The sequence below is a fragment of the Schistocerca americana genome, chromosome 2 (genome assembly GCF_021461395.2).
Source record: "Schistocerca americana isolate TAMUIC-IGC-003095 chromosome 2, iqSchAmer2.1, whole genome shotgun sequence".
Classification (NCBI taxonomy): Eukaryota; Metazoa; Arthropoda; class Insecta; order Orthoptera; family Acrididae; genus Schistocerca; species Schistocerca americana.
The window spans coordinates 693,761,300-693,779,991 of record NC_060120.1 but is presented as its reverse complement, the minus strand read 5'-3'; the positions used below and the strand labels follow the sequence as shown (position 1 = coordinate 693,779,991).

The following is an 18,692-nucleotide window of genomic DNA, read 5'->3' as shown; positions in this document are numbered from 1 at the left end:
TCTGGTGAACTAGGGATCACCACATCAATTGGAACTCACTGCGGTGTTCCTCAAATCATTCCATCACACTCCTGGCCTTGTGACATGGTGCATTGTCAGGAAACATGATCTTCATGAAGGAGTGTACATGGTCTGCAAAATGAAATGAAATGTCATGTGGCTAGGGCCTCCCGTGGGTAGACCGGTTGCCTGGTGCAAGTCTTTTTAGTTGACGCCACCTCGGCGACTTGCATGTCGATGGGGATGAGATGATGATGAAGACAACACAACACTCAGTCCCTGAGCAGAGAAAATCTCCGTCCCACCCAGGAATCAAACCTGGGATCAAACCTGGGCCCCTTTGCATGGGATTCTGCCATGGTCACCACTCAGCTATTGAGGTGGACACATACTCTGCAACCAGTGTTAGATTCTCCTTGGCAATCATGATGCATTGCCCAAACTCCATTGGACATGAATGTTTCCCAGAGCATAATGGAGCTGCTGCCAACTTGTCTCTGTCCAGCAGTACAGGTGTCAAGGAGCTGTTCTCCTGGAAGACAAAAGATTCGCTCCCTCCCATTGGCATGATGAAGAAGGTATCGGGATTCATCAGACCGTTCAACATACTGCCACTGTGCCACATCCAGTGCCAATGGTCATTTTCCCATTTCAGTCATAGTTGCTGATGTTGTGATGTTAACAGTGGCACATGCAAGGGTCATCGATTGCTGAGGCCAATCATTAAGAGTGCTCGGTGCACTGTGTGTTCAGACACTCTTGTTCTCTGCCCACCATTAAAGTCTGATGCTAGTTCTGCCATGGTTCCTCACCTGTCCTGTTTTGCCAGTCTGCACAGCCAAGAATGTCCGACATTTGCAATGAGGGGTGGCCCGACCCCACAACATCTGGACATGGTTTCACCACATGTTGAAAACACTCACCACAGCACTCCTCAAACACCCAACAAGTCGTGCAGTTTCTGAAATGCTAATGCCAAGCTTCCGGGCCATCAATCTGCTGTTGGCCAAACTCAGATAGATCATACACCTTTTCCATCCTACACAAGATTGCACAATCACTGATACTACATGCACTGTGCGTGTATCTGACTGCCATCTGGACAGATTTATATCTATAATAAATAGGTCAGTGGCCATAATGTTCTGGCTTATAGGTGTATATGAAATAAAATTAACCACAGAATTTATTAGAACTTCTCTTGAAAAATACAGACGGAGATTAAACTTCGTGTGACATGTGAAATGAATCAGGAGACAAACTGACCTTTAGATTGAAAAACTGAGATTATGTAGTGTGATTTACATGTATGCAAAAAATAGAAGCAAAGATATAGACACACACACACACACACACACACACACACACACGTACACACACACAGTCACTAATACTACAAACTTTTATTTATTATATCAAGAATTTATTCAGTGCTGTAAATTTGGACTGAAAATATTTTAAACCCTTATTATCGTCTGCAAAGAAAAAGTAACATTCTATTTCTCTTCACAGCTTAAATAATCTGAGGCTGAAGCTTTCAGTCCAAGGACTTGGACATAGTTATCACAGCACCCTGCAGTTTCATTTAATCCACTTTTAGTGTTTCATGACTCAGTACAAAAGATATACTCGGTGTATTTTATTTTATTCCTCAGAGAAATTAAGACCAACTTCACAAAGTTTTTTGGTTCATATATTGATTTTCACAAATAATAATTTCACAAATTAAATTTTTTGTGAAATTAGTTATCATTTCTCCACAGACGACTGAATACATATCTCATCAGTGGGAACAGCTTAACTTACATTTCTACAAAAGCATATCTAGAACCTCACCATTATAATGATAACAATAGCTCAGAGCACCAGAAACCCAAGCCAAACATCCTATGGAAAATTCTCCAATGTTAAGGTATAAAATGAAATGGTGTTTCGATACATAGCACTTGAGGTGGCTGAGCAGCTTGTGCTGCACTGACATGGTGGCATAAATGTAAATGCACTTTCTTTCTGACTGCTTGTGGGATTAAACATTCAGAACCAAATCACCATTGCTCATGACATGTAAGATGATTGCTTACCATACCAGTATGTAAAGATTCTGTCTCATCTGCTGCGCTTCATCTTTCAGTATTTTAGAATAAATCTTTTACTTTGCAGTACAATAGACACTATTACAAAGCTCCATGTGTCAGTCCAGACATAATCTCTCCTCTCTCTCTCTCTCTCTCTCTCTCTCTCTCTCTCTCTCTCTCTCTCTCCCTCCCTTGCCTTTCATGAACAATGTTGTAACCAAATGAGCTCTCAAAGAAAGGTCATAGCAGCAGTCCATCACTACCTCTCTCATACTTCTCAAAACTCTACAGAAGTTCTCCTGCAGATTTTTGCACTAACAATCCTAAGAAAATAATATGGAAGATAATTACTTCTGCACAGCCTAGAGATTGTTTCCAGGATGAATCTTAAAATCTGCAACATGTGTACACTATTGAAACTTCTTGACAAATCAAAGCTGTATGCTGGACTGTATCTTAAATCCCAACTATTGTGTTTCATAGTCAATGCTGTGACCAATGAGAGGATCCCACAAGAAGAAAGTATGTATGTGATCCACTAGAAAATGCCTTCAATACATGGTGATTACAAACAGTTCATCAGGTTTTGACATCTTATAGCTTCAAACATATAATGGCACCTTGTTTGTACTGATAACTAATGATAAGCGCATTTTTTAACTTTAATTTATGTCGCTGCAGATTCATTGCAATTCACACAGGGCGTGTTCCAAGGATAGTATGGAATACAGCCACCAACCCATCAAAGCATTTTGCAGTGATATTGACAATTCAAGAAGACATGTTGCTTCTGTATAAGAAAAAAGCTCCAGAGGAGGAGGTGTTGCGGTTGAAACATTGGAGTATGTCCGGAGGGCATTCCTTGACAGGATAAACAAATTTACATGTCGTGAAAGTTGTGAACCAGGTATTCTACAACCAAATGTGCAAGCTAATGCATAAGTAATCATATCAGTAACTTCAACTGCTGGTATGTTCATCCCCAAATGGCCGCACCATCAGTCTTATCCACGAAGCATCAGAACATGAAGAATTTACCCCATGACTCATGTTCACTGATGAGGCAATGCTACACACAAATGGTCAAGAGAATTCTCAAAATGTCTGCATATGGGATACAGCCAATCCCAATGCTACAATGGCGATTGAAAGAGATTCTTCAAAGATGTATGACTTATGTGCTATTACATATAATAAAGTGCATGGGCCCTACTTTTTTCCTGGGAAAATTCTGATGGTACAATGTATCTACACATGCTACAAGAATTGTTTTTTCCTAAACTGATATCACAAATTTCATATTCCAACAAAAAGGAGATATGCCCGATTGACATAAAATAATGTGTTGCTATCTGAACGAGTAAATTCCAAATGGATTGGGCACTACACTAAGGATGACTTGGCACACTTCAGGCAACTCCCAAAGTCTCCTGAGCTTACAGTTTTTTGTTTTGATGATATCTGAATGGCAATATTTATGAATGACCTAAGCCAACAACATTGACTGAACTCTGAGATTATGTCACTCATGCACTTATGAACATTCACATGGACGTGCTTGAATGTGTATGAGATGACTTTGACTACTGCATAGACGTTTGTTGTGTAACATGACGACAGCACATAGGACATAACTAATGATGTACGAGAAACTTGAAAATGTGCTTTTTCATTCTCTATTTTTTATTTAATGTGTTTTGAAATACATTCATAAAAACCCAAGAAATCATTTCTAATGACCTTGAATAAAAGGCAAAACTTGTTGTGAACTAAAATTAAGAACATTTTAGCAAATGGAATAGATATTCGTTAATTCAGTACATAGGTGTGGAGCAGCAGTAGACTCCAAAAATGGAAAAACTAACAAGTAAATACTGTCATGTGCTGTGCATCATGTGTGACTGTTTAGTAAATATAGTTGCTGGTTAGTTACATGTGAATCACAGATTGGATTTCTGTCAACTGCAACATTTAAATTGTGATGTTTCTGATTTCTGGAACATTCAAGGATTTACTTAGTTTTGCAGTATGGTAAACTGCTAGAACATTCCATGTATCAATAAATACAAGCACTCTCTACTGTGGCAGGCAGTTCAGTTCCTCATGTGCTTGGTGTGTGTTCAATAAATGTGATATCAGTAGGAACTGTTAGTTCTTGCTGAAAACCTTGCTCTCATTACTATCACTTGATTCTATCTGGAACAAACTTCAGATAGAAATTGAAAAAAATATTTGGCAATAACTAATAGCCTGTCTGCATTACATGAAGAACAACTGAAGAACAGAGCCTAATGTCAAGTGGAGATAATACAGTCAGAAAACCAGAGTGTTCTGGGGTTGCATCACATATTAAACCAAAATATGGAAAATGGTAGCAATGATTCAAAAGTAATAAAGGGCATGGCGGTGGATGTCGATCAAGCACTGTTTTGAAAGATGTCACTGTAACTGAGGACTTAATCAAGTGATGCCAGCAGAATGAGGGAATGTACCAGTAAAAAATGTGCTGACTGGTGTTCAACAGACTTGCAAATGATACAAAGATTTGAATGTTTCTAAAGTCTCTTAATGGTGAACCCAGGTGACCAGAAGTAGCAGAGCTGTACCTGACGCTGAGGATAGAGGAAACAGAACTGCTAATTCCACAAAATACTGTAAGGAAATACTGTAAGGAAAGGAGAAGAGTGTCTAATGATTATTATATTGCACAATGTCAAACAACAGGGCAGTTCGGCACACACTGAGCAACAGCAGTTGACTATAGCCAACCACTGAGATGGAATCCACTGGCGTATCCTGGCCAAGATCACACTCCAAACCAATGCAACACACTCATTCACCACCATATAGAGGATTTAGCCATCCATCCAGCCAAAAAAACTAAATAAGGTGACCTTCTATCGAAGGGAGTCTGCTACAGATGGAAATCCTTCACAGAGGATATTTGCCAAGATGTTAGGAAATCATACTGTTATGTTGAGGACCAACATTTTCAGGCATTAGTTGACTTTGTATGTAATTTTGTGATATGAGCTACTTATAATTCCCAGTTGGAGAAGATTATGTTTCAATATTCAAACATTATTAAGCTGAAGGTTGCAGATGGAAAATATATCCAATTAACAGGAACTTGTATTGTGAGAACAATAATCGGTGACAGAACCCAATCTTTTGAATTTGTAATTTCACTAGAATACAGCATTATATTATCCTTGGATGAGACTTCTTCCAGGCATCACAAGCAATCATGAAGCATGAAAGAGCAGAGTTCCACATTAACAAAGCTACTCCAACTTCATGTAATAATGACTGGTCAGGGTGATAGTCTGCAACTGAAGATAAACTTATTACACCCAAGTTCTAGTCAATAGCCTATACTCTCAGTGAAACCATAAAGCTCTAATTAAGTGCAAAAAAATTCTCAGCCTTACAAAAGATATCTATGCACCAGCAGTGATTATAGCCACCACAATTGCACGAGGGGCACTCTGGGTCATTATCTACAATGAACAGCTACAATCCATGCACAAACCACAATGGTATGTGCATAGGGACAGATGACCAGTCCAGGAAAGTCAGCTCAGTGCTGTAGATGGTGCATCGTACTACACTACCAGTTCCAACCACCTACCAAAGAAATTTACTATCCAGCCACTAATAGAGCTGCATCAATTTTCATACATACTGAAGTCCAGGAAAGAGCCAATGCGGGCCAGATAAGCCAATGTGGGACTGCATGTCAACACAAGAAATCATATGTCATCAATATGTGCTTGTATAGGGTATCTCCAATAGAATACACGTAATTCAGAATGGACTGGACAGGATTCTGTGAGACAATATCATTCATCCATCAGGAAGTCCATGCACTTTCCCTATTGACATTAAACAATAAAGATGATTCCCACACCAATTATTAGTGGGTGAACAAAATCACCAATAAGTATTTATACCCACTGCATGAATCAATGACACCTTTGACATTCTCTGGTTACTGGGAGATTGAGGTTGATGAGGCTGGCTGAGAAAAGACTGGTTTCATAACAGCTGATGGTCTTTAAGAGTACAAAATTGTGTCATTTGTGCAGTGATATGGTTCACCTATGAACACATCACTGACAACTTGTTTCATTGTCTTATGTAGATGATATATCTTTGCTACCTGGATTACATTTTTGTCTTCTCGAGGACATCTGATGATCATCTCAGCTACTTGACAGCTATGCTGAAGTGTGGCCATGAAATAGGTCTTCGTCCACATCCAAGTAACTGCATGTTTGTCTCCAGGAAATAAAAATTGGGGGCACTTATTTAATAGAAAAGAAGTCCACATTCTGATCAAAAGCAAGTAAGAACCTTAACATATTTTGCAACTCCTCAGCACATTCATGGTGTGAAAGGCTTCCTTAGTATGCTCCTACTAAAGTTGCTTCATAAAGGGTGTTAAGTGCAAACCAAGGTCATTATGGGAACTACTGCAGGAAAATGCCAAATTTACTTTGAGAGAGGAGCAAGACAGATCCTGCTACATCCTTCAGGGGGAGCGGACATTTGCAGCAATATTGGTGCTTTCTGATAAAGAGTTCTGAGATGAAACTATGCACTGATGTTAGTGATAGTAGGTAGGCACAGTTATAGTGCGAATCCTGGAAGGCACCTCCAGGGTATTCAAAGTCCAAGAAGAATTACTACGTGACTAAGAAAGAATGCCTTGCAGCTGTTTGGGCAGTCAGCAAGTTCCACCCATTTTTACATGGTAGACCATTCACTGTTGTGGCAGACTATCATTCTCCACACTGATTGACAGACCTGAACGATCCATTAGGATGACTTGCATGATGAGCACTGAAGCCTTAGGACTGTGACATCACAGTTATGTACAAAAACAGATGCTTACACAAGGATGCTGACTAGCCTTTCAAGGAATCCACTGAAAGAACATTACATTGTTAGTGATATCCTAGTCATTTTCAGCTGAACAAGCATTACTGAAGACCATAGAGGCCTTGGACAAGAACGAAGCTATAAAAGCTGAATTGAAACTAACAGACAGAACAGGGTATAAAAGGAATTATGAGACAAAAGTGGTTGCTCATCATCCCAGCCATACTGAACTATTACATATCTCCAACATCAGGTCATCTAGGATGTGCAAATACTCTTGACAGAATCAGAAACGGGTATCTATGCCCAGATCTCTACTGACCTGTCAGACATAATGTAAACCACTGTAGAGAGGATGATGAGACCATGAGCATCAGTTGCTTCCTCCCCACCCCCCTCCTCCCCACTGGTCATCTGGACATTTAGTACCAATTTAACTTGCAGTTTCTCCATTTAACTGGATTGGAATTGACCACTTGGGGAGGTTTCCCAACTTAACAAATGGGAATAAGTGATAATAGTGTGCACTAACTACTACACCCACTACACTGTCACAGAGGTTGTTTCAACTGCTGAATCACTCTAAATCACCAGGTTCCTTGCAGAGGACAATTTTGAACCATGGAACACTGTGTGTAATATCTGATTGTGGCACAGTGTTCCAGTCACAATAGGTGTCATTTCACAATGCAACATCTGCCACAGGGCTACAACTGCCTATCCTCTGCAGTCAAATGACCTCCAGGAAAGTTTCAATAAGACATTCGCAGGTACGTTCTCAATGTAAACTTATGTTGTGCGGATAGGTACTGCCTGTCATGAATTTTGCATATAACACAACGGAGCAAGACACTACAGATTTCATATCATTTTTCATGACACACAATTGACAGGCTGAAATAACAATGTATATTTTGTTTCCATTTCAATCTGACAGATCTCAAAAAGATTACACCTAATACCTCATCATCAGAATCAAAGAAGCAAGACAAGTAACATGCATATGGGCCCTGGATGCCCAGGATAAGGACAGTGAATGTTATAATTTTTACATGAAGGCAACAAACACCACTCTGGTGGTGTTCACAATAACCCAGGGACGAACACTCCTTTAGCCCATAACAACTCCTGTGTTACTTGCCCAACTTTTCCTATGAAGTCATAGATGGTGCTCCTACATCAAGGAGACAAAAGTGCAGAGATGTTCACGACATTCGCATACAGCCCTATCACAATTCAGAAGTGAGGATGATGACAAAGGCTTGAAATACAAATCACAAGAAGACTTGCCTGAGTATAACTTTGTCTTGATGGAATGTCCTAGTAACCAAGATGACGTGATAACATTACCAGAATGTGAGTGTATGCCAGTACTAAACATTTCACCTAATAAATGTGAGTACTGGCCGGCAGTTCTGTCCCATATTTTACAAGCAGTGGAAGAAAGCTCCTGTCTGAGCTCAAGATAGGTAAATACATTCCCCTGTCAGAAAAGTGCAAAACAAGCTGCCTCAATCCTGATTTCACCTTCCTCACCAAAAATTTTGGCTTGCAAATATATTCATATTCCTTTAACACAAAACATTCTAAAGCCTTTCACTCAGTCTCTCTTTGTACCTAAGCCTTCAAATTCAGCATCTCCCTCTCACTGCCAATCTCCTTTTTCTCCCACTGACTTACAGTATATCCCACTGCCACTGACTCCTCTCTTACTTACAATGTCTCCTTATGTCTTTCTTACCACTGCCACTGTCTCCACCATGCCTTGGCTGCTCAAAAATTTTAGAGGACATAATGTATTTTTTCCCCTATACCCACGTGTTTAAAATTTCAGTCCTGAATGTGCCCCTTCATATACCTATGTGTTAAATTTCTCTGGTCTGGAGGAGTCTAGACCCCTAGCATAGGCATGGTCTCCACTCATCTGTGATTTTCACTTCTACTGACTCCTCTCTCATTTGGTCCAACTGCTTCTATCTCCAACAATCACTCTTTCTCATATACTGCCACTGTCTCTCACTGATCATCAATATTTCTCTCCATCTCTCTGGCTCTCACGGGTCTTCATCCTTCCTCTCCTTGTCTTTCATTGCCACTTTCTCTCTCCCACCTTCACTGTCTCCTCTCTTTCTCTCCCATTGGCACTACCTCCTCTCTCTTCCAGGATCACTCTCTCTCTCTGCTACTCTCTTGCATCACAAAGAAGTGTGAATATGTTTGCATGCCAATATTTTTGGTAAGGTTGGCAGAATGAGGATTGAGGCAGCTGGTTCCCCACTCTTCTGTCAGAGTCTTTTAAAGAACAACATATTCCCTTTCTTCTGCTCCAACAGGAGCATTTTCCCACAGGTTCCCTTCTTTTTCTTGCTATAGCACAGTAAGCTGCTTATACATAATTAATTCTGTAGGTCAGTAAAGTTTGGACAGTTTATTTATGTACTTTGACACATAAAAATAACAAATAGGTATGTATGCATAATGTAAGTTTAACACAAAATCGTTTACTTTACATTTTTTTCTGGGTACTTTGCTCATGGATCACATTCCACTGAAAATTCCCAGCATACGATTTGTATCTTAAAAGAGTAAAAATGTTATTAGACATATGAGTGCATGCTGAAAAGTACTTCCTCTGAATTTTTATGTGAAAAATTCTTAAAGCTTTTTAAGAAAAGAAATGTTATGAACATTCTACATCTTTATTATTGATGTCTACATATTTGCAGCCCACTGCCACTTGAGGGCTCCAAATTGTAGTGTGTAACATAGCAGTCTGTACTGTAACTAAGTCGTTGCATGAGAAAGAGCATACTGTAATTGAGTTAAGAATTAGAAGATTTCAGCCACACATGGAGCACCCTCTACCTCAGCAAGACAATGCCAGACCACATATGAGTGCTGTGACATTTGCAACAATCTGACCTTGTGGGTTCAGTGTCATGGATCATACTCCATACAATCCCAACTTGGCCCCATCTGATTTTCATCTGTTTCCAAAACTTAAATAACATCTTTGAGAATTTCACTTTGATAGTGATGAAGTACATCACCATTGTATAGACCCATCCATAGAAAAGTAGGAACATGCAAGGCAATACTGACCCTACAACTTATCTTAGAAGCTGGGTTAAGGAAAGGCAAACCTATGTTTATAATATTTGCAGACTTAGAGAAAGCTTTTGACAGTGTTGACTGGAATACTTTCTTCCAAATTCTGAAGGTGGCAGGGGTGAAATACAGAGAATGAAAGGCTATTTATATTCGTACAGAAACCAGAAGGCAATTATAAGAATCAAGGGGCATGAAAGGGAAGCAATGGTTGGGAAGGGAGTGAGTCAGGGTTGTAGCCTAATCCCAATTTTATTCAATCTGTACATTGAACACGCAGTAAAGGAAACCAAAGAAAAATTTGGAGTCGGAATTAAAATCCAGGGAGAAGAAATAAAAACCTTGAGGTTTGCCGATGACATTGTAATAGCAAAGGACTTGGAAGTTGAATAGAATGGACAGTGTCTTGAAAGGAGGCTACAAGATGAACATTAACTAAAGCAAAATGAGGATAATGGAATGTAGTCGAATTAAATCAGGCGATGCTGTGGGAATTAGCTTAGGAAATGAGACACTTAAAGTAGCAGATGAGTTTTGTTATTTGGACAGCAAAACAGCTAAGGGCAGTTGAAGTAGAGAGGATATAAAATGTTGACTAGCAATGGCAAGGAAAGCGTTTCTGAAGAAGAGAAATCTATTAACATCAAGTATAGATTTAATATCAGGAAGTATTTTCTGAAGGTATTTGTGTGGAGTGTAGCCACGTATGGACGTGACACAAGGACAATAAACAATTTAGATAAGAAGAGAATAGAAGCTTTTGAAATGTGGTGCTACAGAAGAATGCTGAAAATGAGATGGGTAGATCACGTAACTAATGAGGAGGTACTGAACAGAACTGGGGATCACCACTTTAGTAATGGATGGAAGTGTGGAGGGTAAAAATCGAGGGAGACCAAGAGATGAATACACTAAGCATATTCAGAAGGATGTAGGATGCAGTAGTTACTCGGAGATGAAGAGGCTTGCACAGGATAGAGTAGCATGGAGAGCTGCAGCAAACCAGTCCTTGGACTGAAGACTACAACAACAACAACAACAGTGATGAAGTGGTACAAGCAGAGATGATGTTGTGTCTTCTTCAACAAAGTCGAACAGTCTATAGTGATGATATGAATAAACTTGGTCTCTCATTGGGAGAAATGTGACTGTGGCCAGGGTAATAGTTTGGTGACCTCAGAACACTTGCAGTGACCCTAGAACTCTTGCCATGTGTTCACTACATAAGTTCATAAGTTAAAACTCCGTTATGGGCATACATATGGTAAAGATTTTTGAAAATCGGGTTTATAGACTACATTCAAAAGAATGTAAAGTTAAAATTTGAGCTATTTGCTATGGTTACTTATTGCACTCCACAATGGAAAAATGGCAAAAACTGCCTTTTGTGATTTTCTGTGTAAATACAGTAACTTTGGACTTTTAGATCATGACAACAGATAATGATATTGAAAAAAGTTTTGAAGCTACCTGGGAATGTCATCTTCAGAACATATGGTAAAAAATGTGATGATGCACCATACTAAATTTTTCTGGGTCATGGGAAGTATGTAATGTTTAAATTTTGCCCCTGTACTGTAGGATAGCTACAGTATGCTCATTCTTCTGATGGGTATACAAGTGCTCACTAGGCCAATGGCTATCCAAAATACTTGATGACTTAGCTCTGTGATCAATAGAATCCAAGATATTAACTGCTTGAAGATTTTTGAAATATATTAGTACTATGCTCTGTAATGCATGGCCCATTTTTTACAGGAAAATATGACTGTTGCAATAAAGATGCGACACAGAGAGGAAAATGGCTATAGCAGAAATCTAAAGTAATTTCATTAGATAAAAAAGAGTTACCAAACTGCTTTGCAAAGGTAATACTTACAGGTGCTAAATGAGCAGGAAATAAATGTACAGAAAGTGTATGAATGTTTCTGTGTGTTACGTGGAAAACAAAGGAAACGTTTCGAAAAAAGAAGGGTCTATAGAATTCAACGATATCAGAGGCAATCTCATGAAGAAAGTATCACTCTTCACAGGCATATCAGTACATATAAACCTGCAGTTATGAATATTTCAGTGAGCAAAAAATTTTGAATCAAAACTATGACTAACAAGAAAAAGATTATGGTGAGCTGAAATCTCACGTTTCTATGACAAGATAAATGACATTCCCCCCCCCATTCTCCCACACATTGCAACAATTTGTAGATCTTCCTCCACGGATGAGTTCAGACTATGTATGGTACAAGTTTGATGAAGCTATCTGATTATTTGTAAATGCTTTGGTTATATAGACATTGGTTCCCATGTTGAGAAGAAGTGTAGTGTCAACTAAAATGTTTACATCTAGTTGTTCTTTACACCTCATATTCACAGTTGATGGGATATTTCCACATTGGTTTTACAAGATGAGAATTCCCATATTCAAGGAGTCTGAAAAGGTGACTGGATGGAACAATAAATGGAATTTCTGCATCTGAACTCATCATCAATACAGTGTCAATCTTCAGTGAAAACTATTACTTGAACTGAGTGTCCCACATAGATTATTGACTTATATCCAGTGAACTTATTTTTATCTCTGATCACAAATCACATGTTTGCAGATATGTTTCTTACAATTCTAGTGAGCAAGATTTATACAAAGTCTAACATGTCTGAATAAATATTTCCTCTTGGTGCAGGGTGTATTAATATACAAATGTAACATAAAACTAAAAACCACAAGCAGGTTCATGTGGTATTCACCACGATCAAAGCTCCGCACCAAACAATACTGTGCTCCATTATGTGTGGCCGAGAAATGCATCATTGGCTACACTTCTCTGTGCATGGCCCAATGCTAACATCATAGGCTGCCTTTGCACGCACGTGCTTCAGCCCACAGCGAATGGCGACCCATAACACTCAGTGATTGGCTGCCCAGAAAATACAGTGACCCCAACTGCCGGCTCCATTACCTATTGAACCTTATTTACTGCTGCTACTGATGTCTATAAGCCTGTTCTCATTGTGCCATGTTCTACTCCACAAATCAAGAGTGCTACACTGGGTGGTCTACTGTTCGACATTGATTTGGCTGCTCTCGGGACTTAGAATCTGAATGCTGTAATGGAACTCTGACTTCAATTTTCACTAGGCTTAGAATTTCAATGGACTTGTGGTTCTGACAGAATTCTGCATTTCATTTGCATTTCCTGAACATTGGTATGACGACCATCAATTTATACAATTATCTGTAAAGTGTTCATCTGCAGCTTGGCGTTTGGTGACAGAATTATATGTGACAGTATTGCGTCAGTAAACCATAGAATGGTGAAATATTTATTGTGTTATTCCTGATTATAACACAATAAAAATGGTGATGAGCCAGCAACCACCTACATTGGAAGCTCTGCTCAAGCAACCTATGCATCAGCAGGTCAAGAACCAAAAGTTGCTACTGAACACCCTCCAACCATTTCTTCAAAGCTTACTGCAGATGCAAGTAACACAGCAAGTGTCAGCTTCGCCTTCCTTTGATGAGGCTTTCAAGGCCTGGGAAACCTACAAATCAAGATTACTGAAGCATTTCCAAGTATTCTTTGACTGACACCCAATGCAGATACACCCAAATAGAAAAGGAAGTGATGGCCATCATCTTCGCATTACAGAAATTCCACGTTTCTGTTTATGGCACGAAGTTTCACCTCATCATAGACCATAAACCACTGATCTCCTTATTCAATCATGCAGCAAAGGTTCCAAACAGGACTGCTCACTGCCTCATATTTGGCATGGTACCAGTGTGAGATTCACTTCCACAACACGACTGAGCATGTCAATGCTGATGCCCTCTCCCACCTTCCATGGGGACCTGATCCAGAGGTTGACAAAGAAGAAATTCTGTGTTTTCACACTGATGAAGAAGCAGAAGTCACTATAGATTCTTTTCCCATAACCAGCTCCTGTATCGCAGACGCAACTGGCAATGACGAGGTACTCCAACAAGTCCAGAGTCACATGCTTCGTGGATGTCCCAAACGACAACATCCCAAGGCTTCTGCAGCCTTCCATCAGTTCTTTAATGCCCGCCATCAGCTCATGTTGATCAACACAGTACTTGTTTCCAATGAGTGACACCCACAAGTAGTCATTTCTTATTCTTTACGTCGGCACATCCTGCAGCTATTGCCCCTAGGTAGGTCACTGGGGGGGTATCCTGAATTAAACACCTGGCTTGCAGGTTGACTTACTGGCTGGGCATGAAATAGGAGAATGAATGACTCACGCAAAAAATGTCCAGCCTTCCAAAGCCAGCTGGCAGCCCCACGACATTCACTTGCTTGTTGGCCACTATGTGCTTGAATGACTCACGCAAAAAATGTCCAGCCTTCCAAAGCCAGCTGGCAGCCCCACGACATTCACTTGCTTGTTGGCCACTATGTGCTTGCCTGTGGGAGCGGGTACACATTGATTTTGCCGGGCCAGTGTTTAATGCCATGTTCTTGATTTCTGTACATTGTCTGCTGCAATGCCACGTCAACCACCACCACCATCATAGCCTTAGAAAAAAAAAAATTTGTGATTGAAGGTCTACCGAAAGTGTCCATAATGGACAATGGTCCACAATTCTGTGGTGAGGAGTTTCATGGTTTCTGTGCCCAGCATGGCATTAGCCACTTTCCAATGTCCCCCTTCCATGCACAATCTAATGGAGAAGCTGAGATAATGGTCTGCACTTTCAAAACTCAGATGAAGAAATACCTTCAGAATCATTCCACTGATGCATCACTAACTTTTTTTTTTGAGCAATAATAGGTCCACACCCATTGGAGAAAAAAGTCCTGCAAAGCTTCTCCGCTGATGGCAGGCCCTGACCCTCCTGAGCCTGCTCATGCTGATGCCATGGCCACCACCAACATTGCCTGCTTCCTAGTAGATAGTGTCGGAAGTTCCATGCGGCTTTTCGTGGATGATGCTGTAGTATACAGAGAAGTTGCAGCATTAGAAAATTGTAGCAAAATGCAGGAAGATCTGCAGCAGATAGGCACTTGGTGCAGGGAGTGGCAACTGACCCTTAACATAGACAAATGTAATGTATTGCGAATACATAGAAAGAAGGATCCTTTATTGTATGATTATATGATAGCGGAACAAACACTGGTAGCAGTTACTTCTGTAAAATATCTGGGAGTATGCGAACGGAACGATTTGAATCATATAAAATTATGAATCATATAAAATTAATTGTTGGTAAGGCGGGTACCAGATTGAGATTCATTGGGAGAGTCCTTAGAAAATGTAGTCCATCAACAAAGGAGGTGGCTTACAAAACACTCGTTTGACCTATACTTGAGTATTGCTCATCAGTGTGGGATCCGTACCAGATCGGGTTGACGGAGGAGATAGAGAAGATCCAAAGAAGAGCGGTGCGTTTCGTCACAGGGTTATTTGGTAACCGTGATAGCGTTATGGAGATGTTTAACAAACTCAAGTGGCAGACTCTGCAAGAGAGGCGCTCTGCATCGCGGTGTAGCTTGCTCGCCAGGTTTCGAGAGGGTGCGTTTCTGGATGAGGTATTGAATATATTGCTTCCCCCTACTTATACCTCCCGAGGAGATCACGAATGTAAAATTAGAGAGATTAGAGTGCGCACGGAGGCTTTCAGACAGTCGTTCTTCCCGCGAACCATACGTAACTGGAACAGGAAAGGGAGGTAATGACAGTGGCACGTAAAGTGCCCTCCGCCACATACCGTTGGGTGGCTTGCGGAGTATAAATGTAGATGTAGGTGTAGATGTAGATCTTGGTGTGGGCAAAATAATTTGCCCAGCAACCAGCCTAGATTCTGGGAACAATCGTCAGCGCTGTGGCCAGATTTTCCAGGTGCAGCCTTTGGACCGAGTGGAATTTATTTGTTACATTTATAGCTGCTGACTATGTATAAAGTTTATTGCTTTTCATATTTATATCCAAAGTGTTACACATTACTGGGCTTTTGTTGGGTGAAACAATGTAAGCAGTTGTTGAACATTGTAATTACTGTATCTATTGGAATAAGTGGATGTGTTTGTGGTCAACATTTCTCTCAATCAGTTGAACATGAACGAAAATAAATGAAAGATGAGAAAAGCAAAAAAAAAAAACTGTTAAAACATTAATGAATCTTAACAATCTATCTTGCTACCTACACCTTTGCAGTATGATTTCCTGTTCTTACAGAAGGCACATTTACGTATGAGATTTCCACTTTTTATGTAAAATCATAAACATCCATGCAAAAATAAGAAAATCTTATTCTTCTTGGACTCTGAAGGGAAAAAAGTCAAACAATTTTTGTTCTAAGTTTCCAAAATTAGGTACCTTTATCTGGAATTTAGGCTAAATTTGTGAACATTCTCATAATACCGTTCTTAACTGTAGCTTTTCTCAACTAGCTTGCATTTTTGTTAAATTTGCCCTTTTCTTGTATGAAGAAGGAATATAAATTACCATCTTGATATGTGCTGAAGAACAACTTTTACTACAGAAGTGTAGAACACACACACAAAGCACAAACATGAAGAAAACCACACAAAGTTAAAGATGTCAAATAACATAGTTCAATGAGTCTGCAAGTCAAAACTCAAAAGTGCTGTTTCTGTGGTCGATAGTTTTCACAAGTTTATCACTTCTGAAAAAGGCATGTTTTAAATGGTAATGAGCATTTCACAAGTGATAACTCATGGATTGACAGATGTCTGTGCATTACTATATTTTAGTATACACAAGTGCAGTTTACAATTACCAATCTTCAAAAATAATATGATACACACTTCTGATGCAAAAGTTTTTGAGGTTGCACCTGATCCTTGAAATTTACACTCAATGTAAACATTTAAAAATATAACTTGTTCATTTCAGGCACCCTGGAACAGAATGTCAGCAACTACTTGAATGCACAAGCTAACCCAAGTGAGAATAACATATGCTCTTTTTTCAATTCACTCCTTCTGTTCCCTACATCCAATTAGTGGGAGTTGGTCTCATAACATGGATGGTAGAACAGCAGACTATTGGCCTATTGGCTGTGGGTTTGATCCTTGGTAACATCCAATGGTTAACGAAGAAAGTTTTTGGCAACAGCACCTCTGGCAGACTGCTTGAATTTGTGTGCGCAATGGTTTGATGTCTATCTTTAATGGTAATTAAACTGGAAATGGCACAATGTATCAAATTTTTTTTCTTAACAATTATTTTTCAACACAACCTGCCATGCAATAGCCTACAAGCTTTTTAGACTGTTGCTGACCAACCTGTATATAATTTTAAACAAATATTACATATGCAACAATGCACAGTTTTGTTTATCTTTCTCGTAGTCATCTTTAACAGAAAATAGGAAAGCTGTACTTTTTGCATGCCGGATTATGGTTAGAATACTACTATGAAATCTGTATTGTCTGAAACTTTTAATCCTACTCTTTCACAGATTAAAACTATGTGAAATACTGTCATTGTAGCTTCTATCCTCAGAGATACAGAAGCTGAAGAGGTCTTTCTCATACCTCGTATACTGATGATCCCAACTGCTTTACCCATTCATTTTAGGTAGCTTCAGTTCACAATTAAAGTTTTGTTTGCAGTATCAATAAATAAGGTTCAATGTCAGAAAGAGGGGAGGGGTAATGGACATTAAGGGAGAGAGGCAAATAGAGAGGTGGAAGGAGCAGATGCACAGAGAGACAGAGAAGGAGGAGGAGATGGGCAGAGAGAGCTGGGAAAAGGAGATTAGGAAGTATATTCACCTTCCATATATATTTGGCAACTGCAAAGCATTGCTGGGTTTGCTAGTCATTATATGGGCTGTTTGGAAATTCCCATTACAAGCTTTATGACTTCTAGAGGGGAGTGAGTACATAACACTTTGAATAGGAACCCACGTCCTGAAACATACCATTTCGGTTCTATGATGGTTTCAGTTCAGAGGTTTGATGCACTCTGCTGGAGGAACTGAATTAGGTGTGACACAGTACAATTATTAGCTAACTATTTGAAAGGAATCGTCCATTTATGACTTAAATAAATTTTTTTATATTAACACTTCAACATTACTTGATTACATTATTCCAAAACAATAACGAACGCAATAGTTAACACACTGGACTCACATTTGGGAGGATGGTTCAATCCCGCATCTGGCCATCCTGATTTAGGTTTTCCGTGATTTCCCAAAATCACTCAAGGCAAATGACAGGATGGTTCCTTTGAAAGTGCACGGCCGACTTCCTTCCTCATCCTTCCCTAATCCGATGAGACTGATGACCTCACTGTTTGGTCTCTTCCCCCAAACAATCCAACCCAACCCAAGAACAAACCAGCACATTGTATGTACAGAACATTACTGACACATTACAACAGTGGCTTGATGTGGTGATCACCATTTGTTATCACAGACATTTTACCTACAAAACACATTCTGGTACACACTTTCTACCTCATCTGCTGTCTCTTCACTTTCTAATGCAGCCACCAGAACTTGTGCCAGCAGATCTTCCTCTGTCTCTACAGGAATCTTGCAGAAAGACAGACATTAAGTGGCATCAGATGACTGTCTGACATAGTGTACATCATTTGTCTATTCTATTGTATACCGGGACAAGCAAC

The 18,692-nt window shown here is 39.7% G+C and overlaps 1 protein-coding gene across 1 annotated transcript in view; it reads right to left on the bottom strand.

Annotated features, from left to right (window-relative positions):
* The window catches only part of LOC124596401 (dynein regulatory complex protein 8), a 192,558-nt gene that overhangs the window by 14,995 nt on the left and 158,871 nt on the right, over positions 1-18,692 (bottom strand). The gene's annotated exons all lie outside the window — the stretch shown is intronic.